Source organism: Myotis davidii, unplaced genomic scaffold, assembly GCF_000327345.1.
Source record: "Myotis davidii unplaced genomic scaffold, ASM32734v1 scaffold992, whole genome shotgun sequence".
Taxonomy (NCBI): domain Eukaryota; kingdom Metazoa; phylum Chordata; class Mammalia; order Chiroptera; family Vespertilionidae; genus Myotis; species Myotis davidii.
In genome coordinates, this window is record NW_006283543.1 from 715,460 (window position 1) to 727,227 (window position 11,768).

The window sequence follows — 11,768 nt, forward strand, 5'->3', positions numbered from 1 at the left end:
TACCACAGAGAAGCCGCTCACAGCCCTCCCGCCCCAGGGTCCAGCTGCTGGGAACAGAGGCCATAGTCCCCAAATAGGTTCAGACAACTGTTCTGTGGCTGACTGTGAAAACCAGAGTGACTGGTCCCTTCCTCACTCTCCCTGGGAGGGAAGAAGTGCCCATGGCAACCTCCAAAGCTGGGTTGTCTCAGCCTCTGTGTCCTTAGCAGCTCCAGCCACCTTACAGGTACAGGTACAGGATTCGTGGGTCCGCTGCTTCAAAAGAAAGGCCAATATGCAATACATTAGAGTTTGGAGTAAGGAAAGGTTTATTGAGAAGGCCCAGCTGAAGGTGATGGGGGTGCCTGAGCTCCCACAAATCCATCTTAAGAGTCTAGTATTCAGGTGTCTTTTATTGTCAGGGGAAGGGAGGCAGGGAGAGACAAGAGGTGGGTGAGGACTGCAGACGTCTAGTCAGGCGTAGAAAGGGATCCAAGGGTGAGCTCAAAATTTCTAAATCCTTTTGTTCCTGGTCTGTTGACCCCCAACTGACCCAGTTCGGGAGACTTTTGTAAATTTTTGAAAAAGTCATTACTTTGTGCATAATTTCTCCACCTCTGACTAGGAGCTACTCAAGCCTTAAGCAGAATTCCTCTGGTTAATTAGCATATCTATAGCAGGAACTAACAGCCTTAAGGCCATCAGAAAAAGGAGCATTTCATTCTGCAACACACTATCTTCCTCCTCTGGAGCTAGACTGTCTCCACAGTCCAGTCAAGGTGATGTTTTCCCTCAGTATGTTTTTATGTGTGAATGTGTATTTGTGTGTGTATGTGTCTACAGGGGTGTATATTTTGTGAGGAGGATAGGGAAGACCTATTGGCTGTTAATGTAAAAAAAACATTCAAACCTGTGAAGAATTTTTGTGGTTTTATTTAAGCCCAATTGTCGACAATTGCTGGGAAGCAGAATTTCAAAGTATTGGGATAATGCTCCGGAGAATGGTGGTTTTTCACCTATTTTTATAAATTATCATCAAAGGAGGAGATGTAAGTGGGTTATATGAAATCCATTGGTGATAGATTAGGGAGGTAGGAGAAAGCAAAGCGGGGGAAACTGGGATTGGATAAAAAGTAAAATGATAGACACATACTTCTTTTATATAGGTAGGTATAGGGTAGTTAATAGTCAACAATTAACACAATAACAATCACAATGAGTAAATTTGTGTTCCCCCCCTCCCCCCCGCACCACCACCACCATTTGTTGTGCCCTGAGGGGTCCAGAAAAGGGGAAGTTCCAAGCTACCCTGACATTCCACAGGTATGTTATCTTAGAGGCAAAAAAACAAAACAAAACAGTAGGCTCAGTAAAGATCCAAGTTGATCTTTGTCATGGGAGATCCTGGCCTAGGACATGACTACTCACTATAAGCTGCTCTTTAATGAAAAGGTTTTAATTTCAGACCATCCTTTGTGGTTACTTTAGGTCTATGAATTTGCAAGGCCGGCACGCAGGCCTTCCCTAAGTTAGCTAGGCTAGCATGGGGCCCCTTTTTGTCCACAGGCCCAGGTTACTTATGTGCTGCCCACTGAAGGAGTCCATGGCTTAGAGCCTCCACAGGGGCCCAACTTGAAAATTTGACAACTGGAAAAAAAAAATTACGGGCTCTAAAATAAAAACACTGCAAAATTGAAATCAATAGATTGTTAATCAAATGTCCAATTATAACATATTAACTTCATTAATTGTTAAATTTACTATTCATAAAAATTTCATTACATTTAAAAAAAATGTATGGGCTAGGTTTTTCTCATTTTACAAGAATTCCAGATTTAATTCAATTAGCCAAATGGTTTTGAGTTAGACAGACACGAGCAGAAGAAGGATGATGGGCCAGGTACAGAAGGTCACCAGGGTGGAAATCCTAGGCACCTAGCAATGGACAAAACTGGGAAAACAAGGACCGCAATCCCAGAGTAACCTTTTCGCCCCTAGCATATCACTGGTCAGATGGTTTAGATCCCCTGACCTTTCATATCACTGGTCATGCAGTCAGACACTCCCCTGACCTTTCCTCCCCTGGCATGTTGCTAGTCATGTGGCCTAACCCCTTGAAGGAGGAACAAGGTGGAGGGGGAGAGGAAGAGTGGCCTCATGGGACTCCCATGTGGGCCCTGTGTGACCACTCCCTTTGCATTAACCCCTAGGGATAACATCTAGACCTCAGTTATGTTTCAGTTCCAGGCCCAGAAAAGTAGCAAAACCAGACAACAGACACCAAGGCTGACCTCAGGACCAGCTGCACTGACTAATGACCCCCTGCCCTGGCACTGACTAATCAGTGGAGACCACCACCCTGAATTGTTGCACCTGGAAAGCTGATAAATATTCTATTAAGATCCTCCCTTGGGACCTCCCCTAAAATCCCCACCCTTAAAAGCCGTAAAGATGGAGGCCCCAGTGCACTCTTCCTTCTGGAGCATACCTAGCCTTTTCTCTTTCTCTCCTCTTCTGATCCCCTGGCCCTTATCTTTACCTTTCTCTCTCCTAAGTTCCAAGGGCCCTTTTGCCTCTAACTTATTTCCTACGCCCATTTCTTCTATGGCTCACTGTGACTTTCTAAGTAAAGTTTCTCTTGGCACTGAATTCTTTTCTTTTTTAACTCTATTATTGAGAGTATTACAGATGTTCTCCCCAATTCCCCCCTTCCCCATTGTCTCCCTCCACCCAGATCATGCCCTGCCCCAGGCCTTCACCAACTTTTTTATTATCCGTGTCCATGGGTAATGCATGTATGCATATAAATTCTTTGGTTAATCTTTCCTGACCCCTCCCCACTTCCCTCTGAGATTCGTCATTCTGTTCCAAGTTTCCATGCCTCTGGTTCTATTTTATGCATCAGTTAATTTTGTTCATTAGATTCCTTGTTTGTTTATTTTGATTTTTAGAGTCAATTGTTGATAGATATGTATTTATTGCCATTTTATAGTTCATTTCTTCTTCTTCTTCTTCTTCTTCTTCTTCTTCTTCTTCTTCTTCTTCTTCTTCTTCATTTCTTCAAGACTCTTTAACATGTCATGTAATACTGGTTTGGTGGTGATGAACTCCTTTAGCTTTTTCTTGTCTGTGAAGCTCTTTATCTTTATCTGACCTTCAATTCTAAATGATAGGTTTGCTGGGTAGAGTAATCTTGGTTATAGGTCCTTACTACTCACCGCTGAATATTTCTTGCCACTCCCTTCTGGCCTGCAAAGTTTCTGTTGAGAAATCAGCTGACAGTCATATGGGTGCTCCCTTGTAGGTAATTAACTGCTTTTCCCTTGTTGCTTTTAAGATTCTTTCTTTGCCTTTAACTTTTGGCATTTTAATTATGATGTATTTTTCTGTGGGCTTCTTTGGGTTCCTCTTGTTTGGGACTATGTGCTTCCTGGGCTTGTATGTCTATTTCTTTTACCAGGTAAGGGACATTTTCTATTGTGGACGAAAGGGGCCACATGCTGACCTGACAAGCTCAGGAGAGGCCTGCATGGCAGTTTTGCAGACCTAAAGTAACCACAAATGATGGTCTGAAATTAAACCTTAACTAAAAGCAGTTATGGTGGGCAGTTACATCCTAAGCCGATATCCTCACTGATAAGGTCAACCTTTACTATAACTGGGCCTATCTGTCTTTTTGCATCTAAGATAACATGTCCTTGGGATGTCTGGGTAACTTGTGACTTCCCTTTTTATGAAGCCCCTGGGGCACAGCCAGGTGTGCTGGGTCCAGGACAGAGACCACAGATTCCTTCATCATCGTGTGAATTGTTCCTGCACCCACCTAAAATGTGTCCATCATTTTACTTTTTATCCTATCACAGAGGTTTCCCTGCTTCGCTTAAACCCACCTCCTTAAATCTGTCACCAATGAATTTCATGTATAAATATGGATGTAACCCTGCCATTCTCCGGAGCACTATCTAATTCGTTGAGGTTCTGCTTCCCGGCATATGTCGACAGTTTGGCTCAAACTCACAAAAATTCTTTATAGGTTTCAATGTTTTTTTTACGTTAATGCTATCATTATTTCTTCAAATAGGTTTTTAATTTCTTGCTTCCTCTCTTCTCCTCTGGCACCCCCGTAATGTGAATGTTGGTATGCTTGAAGTTGTCCCTGAGGGTCCTTACATTGTCTTCATATTTTTGGATTCTTTTTTCTTTTTGCTGTTTTGATTAGGTGTTTTTTTGCTTTCTTGTATTCCAAATTCTTGATTTGATTCTCAGTGTCCTCTACTCTAATATTAAGCACCTGTAAATTATTCTTTATTTCAGTTAGTGTGATAATGTAAGAAACATTCAAGACTGTGAAGAATTTTTGTGAGTGTAGTTGAGCCAGACTGTGGACAAATACTGGGAAGCAGAGTTTCAATGGATTGAGATAATGCTCTGGAGAATAGCAGCTTTGCACCTCGTTTTATACATTACAATCAAAAGAGGAGACATAAGTGGGTTACATGAAATCTGTTGGTTATAGATTAGGGAGGCAGGAGAAAGCCAAGTGGGGAAACCTCTGGGATTGGATAAAAAATAAAATGATAGCCCTAACTGGTTTGGCTCAGTGGATAGAGCGTCGGCCTACGGAGTTCGATTCCGGTCAAGGGCATGTACCTTGGTTGCAGGCACATCCCCAGTAAGGGGTGTGCAGGAGGCAGCTGATCGATGTTTCTGTCTCATCGATGTTTCTAACTCTCTATCCTTCTCCCTTTCTCTCTGTAAAAAAATCAATAAAATATATTAAAAAAATAAAATGATAGACACATTCTTCTTTTACTTAGGGATTTGTTATCTCTGCAGAGTAGTGCTGTGCTTTGAGGGATCTGGAAAAAAGGAAAATTACTGTGACATTCCAATGATATGGTGCTGTAGATGCTAAAAGACAATAGATCCGCTCAGTTAAGGTAAAGATTGACCTTTGTCAGGGAAGATACCTGCCTAGGACATGACTACCCACCATAAACTGCTTTTAGTTAAAAAAATTTTTTTAAAAACCTTTATTGTTGAAATTATTACAGATGTCCCTCTTTTACCTCCATTGCCCCCCTAAAAACATTTTAATTTCAGACTGTCCTTTGTGATTACTTTAGGTCTCTGAATTTACAAGGCCACCACATGGGCCTTCCCTGATCTAGTCAGGTTAGCCTGTGGCCCCTTTTTGTCCACAGTGTAGCCTTCATTTCTGGCTGGTTCTTTTTTATGTTGTTGATGTTCTCACTAAGTTCCTTGAAGTTCTCAGTAAGTTCCTTGCACATTCTTATAACCATTGTTTTGAACTCTGTATCTGGTTGTTTTCTTGCTTCTTTTTCAGTTCTTTTTCTGGAGATTTCGCCTATTCTTTCATTTGGGACATGTTTTTTTGTCTCTGCATTTTGGCTGTTTCCCTGTGTTTGATTCTATATATCAGGTAAATCTGGTATATCTCCTGGACTTTGTAGAGTGGCCTTCTATGGTAGGTGTCCTGAGGGGCCCAGTGGCTCAGCCTCCCTAGTCACCTGAACTGGGCATTCCAGGTGCGCCACTGTGTGACCTGTGTGCACTGACTTATTGTAGTTGAGCCTTGATGTTGGTGTCACTAGGAGAATTGACCCCAAGCCAATAAGTCCAGAGGAGCCCCTGCACTCCAACTTGAGGGGTGTGGGGCCTATCTGTGTCCCACCCCCACCCCACTGGTTCTGTGATTCTGCTCCATGTATGGGAATAGGCTGCAACTACAGCAGAAGAGCTGTTGTACAGGAGCTGACCCTATGGAACAGGACTTGCTTCAGTGGGGCTTTTGTGCTCACCAGGTCCACCCCTTGAGTGTGTCATTCCTGGAGTTGGTACGGTTGTAATTCAGTGTGGTTGAAGCTGACTGCCAGGTGCACTGGCTCTGGGGTCTCCTAGGAACTGCAAAATCAGCCTCTGACTGTGCCTTGCCCAGGGCCACCCAACATGAGCTACAAAGCGATCTGCAGGTGGCTGCTACCTGTGTTGGGCTTAGAGGTGCCCAGGAGAGGCCAAGCTGTGAACCTTGGCAGGCTGCTGCTAGTGCAGGCCTGGGCCACTTATTGAGAGGTATGTGGCATGCTGAAGCCAGCTCCTGTTTGTTTGAGAGATTTTAGAAAAGTCTGAAGCAGGAGGCAAGAGAGACCAGTTGTATAGAAAAGTCACTGGAAATGGCTTGGATGAGCCCTGCTAGAGAGGGGAAGGGCCTCAGGGCATCACCAGGGCCAAGTTAAAAGTGTGAGCCAGGTTGATTGAGATTCAGATGTGGCGCAGCCTATCAGCTCTGTGGTGGAGAGGGCTCAGCAAAGAAACACTGGCCTCTGCCAGCATTTTTGACTAGGAGAAAGCTGCCCCTCCAGCCCTTGCCCTGATTGCAGGCAAATTAGTTCCTCCCTTAATGTCCCAGGTTCCTTTCAAGCTGCTGCTCTAGCAATGGAGCTCAGAGGGAGTGAGTCCGAGTAAGTCTGTGCACCGGACTTTTAACTGCCTGGGATTCCTGCAGCTTCCATGTCCCTCAGCCACAAGTTGTGGGGACTTCTCTTTCTGTAACCCTGGGCTGGAGTCCTGGTGTGGGGCAGGGACCCCTCGCTCCTCAGGGAAAACTCCACAGCCAAGATATTCCTCTTGATTTTATACTGCCACGTGGATGTGGGACTAGCTGGTTCTCTGATTCTGCTCCGTGTCTCCACCTCTCTTACCGATCTCCATGTGCTTCTTTGATTCCGTGCTTGTAGGACTTCCATTCAGCTAGATTTTAGGTGGTTCTGAATAATGGTTGTTCTGTATTGTAGTTGTAAATTTTGATGTGGTTGTGGGAGGCAGTGAAACCTACATTTACCTATGCCTCCATCTTGACAGGAAGCCTAAATCTTTCTTAGCCAGAACTCAAGTACCATGGTTGCTGAATGAAGGTCTGGTCTGACTCCACCAGTCTAATACATGGTACCATTTTCATCACCAAGTTTCAAGAGCAAAATTATAAATATCCATTCAAAAATTTTACAGCATATGTTAAATATTTTAGTATGTTTTCACTGATGTAAGGTGAAGAGATCCTAAAGCAGCCCTTTCTCTCAGGGTGAGGCAAGACACTGGAGACTGTGAGGTTGCTAGAGTGGGGTGGGGGTGGGACACAGATACGCCTCAGGGGATAGTGGGGACAGTGGTGATGATAGGGAGAAGAGGGGGGTGGTGTCTCCTTCTCACACCCCAGCAGGGAGTGCTCTAGGCTACTCAATCACCCCTCAAGTTAGGGTGCAGGGGCTCCTCTGGACTTGTAGGGTATGGAAGAAAAAAGGTTCTATGGAAAGGGTGAGCTGATCATAAATTCCTAACTGGGCAGGTCACAGTGGGTAGTCTCCCCCCAGGCATATAACTTCTTCTTTTTTTAAAAACAGAGTTCTGGTTTCTTTATTAAATATTTTTATTGATTTTAGAGAGGAAGGGGGAAGGAGAGAGAGAGATAGAAACATCAATGATGAGAGAGAATCATTGATTGGCCACCTCCTGAATGCTCCCTACTGGGGATTGAGCCCAAAACCTGGGCATGTGTCCTTGACTGGAATCAAACCCTGTACCCTTCAGTCCTCAGGCTGATGTTCTATCCTCTGAGTCAAACCAGCTAGGGCTATAACTTCTAAAAAAAAAAAAGAAAAAAATATATATAATTGATTTCAGAGAGGAAGAGAGAGGGAGAGAGAAAATCATTGATCGGCTGCCTCCTGGGGATTGAGCATGCAACCTGAGCATATGCCCTTAACCAGAATCGAACCCAGGACTCTTCAGTCCGCAGGCCAGTGCCCTATCCACTGAATCAAACCAGTGAGGGCCATAACTTCTTTAGTAAAAGGTTTGTCTTTGCCCTAGCAAGCCCTGTCCATTGTTTCTGTGCATCTAATTTAATGTACCAAAACTTTATTTTTTCCAAACCTTTAATATATATATATATTTTTTTTTTCTTTTTTTTTTTGGCAATGACCTTTACTGTCCAGGGAGCCCGGAGTATTACAGCCCCGGCTTTCCAACAAAACCCAAAGCACACCCGCCCATGCACAGTTCACACGAGTGTCTCCCCTAACTGCCTGGGGATATCGCTGCTTGAAGGGTGGACGCATCTCCGGATCATTCACCAGAAGGAAATTAGTCCCCAGACAGGAATTTCAGATTTTCCTACATGATGCTGTAGAGCCAAAATCTCAGCTGGAAACCTGTGCTGTTTCGGAGCCGAGGTGGAACCTGTTCTCTGTTGCTGCCTCAGTCTGTAAGGCTCGGCCTCAGTGTTTGCTTCCCTCCCCAGCCCGTCGGTCGTCCTTTCATCTTTTTCCCTCTTTCATGATATCATGATAACTCCTCTTCACAAGTCACGTGACAGGCCGTTTTTATCATGGCCACTGAATACAGTTGTCCTCTTTTCGGTTTAGAAAGATCCCCACTTGTCCTGCCCGTTGCCCTCTCGGTCAAGCCCAGCCCCCCAGCCCAGCAGAGTGAGGGAGCTCAGGCCCAGGCCCCGGGCTCTTCGGTACCGGTACCGTGTGGCCAAGAGGTAACCTCTGGGGACTCCCTGCTGGCCTCAGGCTTCAGGGTCCTCACGCTCTGGAATTCCTCCGTCAGTCTCTTCTGTAACCGCTGGCTTTGACCTCCAGTCCAGGTTTTACAGAGAAATGTGCCCCCGGGACGCAGCAGGCCGGGAGCCATATCCAGAAGTGACCAGCACAGGCCAATGAGCCTGTCGTGGTCCAGGCTCCGGACGCCTGTGGCGTTGGGGGCCATGTCACTCAGAACCACATCTGCTCTCCCGCCAGGAAGCCCCTCTTGGATTCTCTGCAGGGTCCGTGGGTCCGTCACGTCAGCGGGGCACACGAAAGTCGCTCCTCCTGGGGGCGTAGGGGGGGGGCGATGTGAACAAGATTGACCCGGAGCACAAAGCCCACGGGACTGCTGGGATCTGTGCCTGCAGCGTTGACTCCCTGCACCGCCACCCGGCTCCACGCCCCAGGGGCCGCCCCGCAGCCTAACACCCGGAGGCCGGGCCGCAGGATCCGGTGCCTCGTGTCCACCTCCGGAAGCTTGAAGGCGCTCCAACACCGGTAACTCTCCACTTTCACCGCCTTCACGAATGGGTCCTTCAGGTGCCGCATCAGCCACAGGTGCTCGGTGCCTTGCAGTGCCTCGCCGCCGTGTGGAGCCCGTGGTGCTGCAGGGATGCACACACCAGCCTGCAGCACCCCGCCATGGGCGCGGACCCGCTCCGGCCGCCGGAAGTCTATATATATATTCTTATTTATTTCAGAGAGGAAGGGAGAGAGAGATAGAAACATCAATGATGAGAGAGAATCATTGATTGGCTGCCTCCCACAGTACCCCTACTGGGGATCAAGCCCAAAACCGGGGCATGTGCACTGACCTGGAATGGAACCATGATCTCCTGGTTCATAGAGGGATGCTCAACCACTGAGCCAGCTGGCTGGGCTGTTTGTTTTGTTTTATTACATCAATTAACCCACCTATTGTAGGCTAGCAATATTCCAAATTGTGGAGTTCCTACTGGTCTTTCAATTCCTTATCTTCTGATAGCAAACTTTACTGTGATGGCCAAATTGGTGTTTTAGGTCCAGGCACCAGCAGCTTCTGTTTTCATGCAGGAACCACAGTGCCAGATCCCCACAGCTCATCTCTTCATCTTGGAAGGGACCTTATCAGGTGCCTAACCACAAAGGGATTTCTACCCCTATTTCTGACACTTGCCTCAGTCTACAACAGACATCAGATTCCTCAAGGAAGAGGAGATGCTGACATCAGAGGTAGACTGCTATCTGAAGACGTCAACAAGGCCTGTGTACCAATGGATTGATGTTTTACTCAGAAACCAGTTGTTTGATTGTCTTTACCTGTTTGCTAATGACATTAGTTATTGTAATAGTTATATTTGTTCTTTGGGCTTTTCTATGTAGTCCAACTGTTTATGGTGACTGAAGATGTATAACATAAGTCTTTTTTATGGCTTATGTAAATGTTATAATAGATACCAAATACAGAAAAATGAGACAAAAGGCAAGACTCAGGTCATGATAGTTCATAGATAAAAATGATCCAGAGTGTTTTGTTTGGCAATGAAGACCATAAGACCTGGCTGCCTTCCATTTACCTGCTCTTCCCTTTTTGGGAAAATTCATCTTCAACTCACATCCCGTGGTTACGATATTGCCCCATCCCAGTGGTCCACCATTTCAAGAAGACAATGTTGATGCTGAGACTTGCTAAGAATGAGCCTTCCTAAATCCTGTGAGACCACATACCTGACCAAAAGGTTGGTCATAAATCAACCTGAAGGATGCATTGATGACCAAATCAGGGAGCTGTGGATAAAGTGATCTGATCATAAATTCCTAAGTGGGCAGGTCATGGTGGATGCTCTCCCTGCAAGTCCATAACTTCTTTGGTAAAAGGATATCTTTGCCCTAAGCAAGCCCTGTCCATTGTTTCTGCACATCTAAGTTAACACACCTTTGAAATGCCTCTTTTCAGACCCCTCCTTCTAATATGTAATCACCCTTTTACACCCCTTCTTCTAAAGTGGACCATCCTCTAGAGAGCACAATCTTTACTATCATGCAATCCAGTGATTTCCAACTGATGGGCCGCAGGAACTTTTAAAACATGCAGTACCTGACTGTTTAGTCAAGGGCACTGACCTCTTTTTCCTTAGATTGTCAAATAAAAAAATGACAACGGTTAATACAATAGCCATCTAGTGTAAATAAATCAGAATTATACCTATTTTTTTTGTCAGATCTGAAAAAATATAGTACTTTTTTGGTGTGCTGCAAAATTTTAGTGATTAGTTTATGAGTGCCATGAGATGAAAATTGCTGCTGTAATCCAATTCGTACTCACCTTCATATAGTCTTCCTTACGCTCCCGCCTTAATTTCAAATGCATAAAAGAAACTGCAAAACTGTTGTTCTCTGGAGCATTTCAGATGTTGTTCCCTGGCATATGTCATCAGTTTGGCTCAAATAAGCCCATAAAAATTCTGTTTCTTACATCAACAAGAGGTCATGGAATCTTATGGGATCAGAGAGAGGCCCATAAAGTAGTTGAGTGAAGATAAGGGCCAGGACTTGTGTCCAGCCCAAGTGGAGTAAGTTCTCATAGGAGACTGTGATGGGGATATGGGCTCGAGTGTGTAAATCAAGTGCTAGCATGCATGGAGCAGGAAAGTGGAGCCTGGGTTTCCCACAGGACTGATTCAATAGCCCCAGACTGCCTAGTTTGGGCTCCTTTTACATGAGAGAGAATAGGCTCTTATCTTGTGTAGGCTTGTGATTTGCATTTTCTGTTTATCCAAATTGGAAGCGGGGCACACGAAAGTCGCTCCTCCTGGGGGCGTAGGGGGGGGGCGATGTGAACAAGATTGACCCGGAGCACAAAGCCCACGGGACTGCTGGGATCTGTGCCTGCAGCGTTGACTCCCTGCACCGCCACCCGGCTCCACGCCCCAGGGGCCGCCCCGCAGCCTAACACCCGGAGGCCGGGCCGCAGGATCCGGTGCCTCGTGTCCACCTCCGGAAGCTTGAAGGCGCTCCAACACCGGTAACTCTCCACTTTCACCGCCTTCACGAATGGGTCCTTCAGGTGCCGCATCAGCCACAGGTGCTCGGTGCCTTGCAGTGCCTCGCCGCCGTGTGGAGCCCGTGGTGCTGCAGGGATGCACACACCAGCCTGCAGCACCCCGCCATGGGCGCGGACCCGCTCCGGCCGCCGGG

At 46.1% G+C, this 11,768-nt stretch overlaps 1 pseudogene; it reads right to left on the bottom strand.

The window, feature by feature from the left end:
• Positions 1 to 8,496: 8,496 nt before the first annotated feature.
• Positions 8,497 to 11,646, bottom strand: LOC102767997 (annotated as a pseudogene).
• Positions 11,647 to 11,768: the final 122 nt, after the last annotated feature.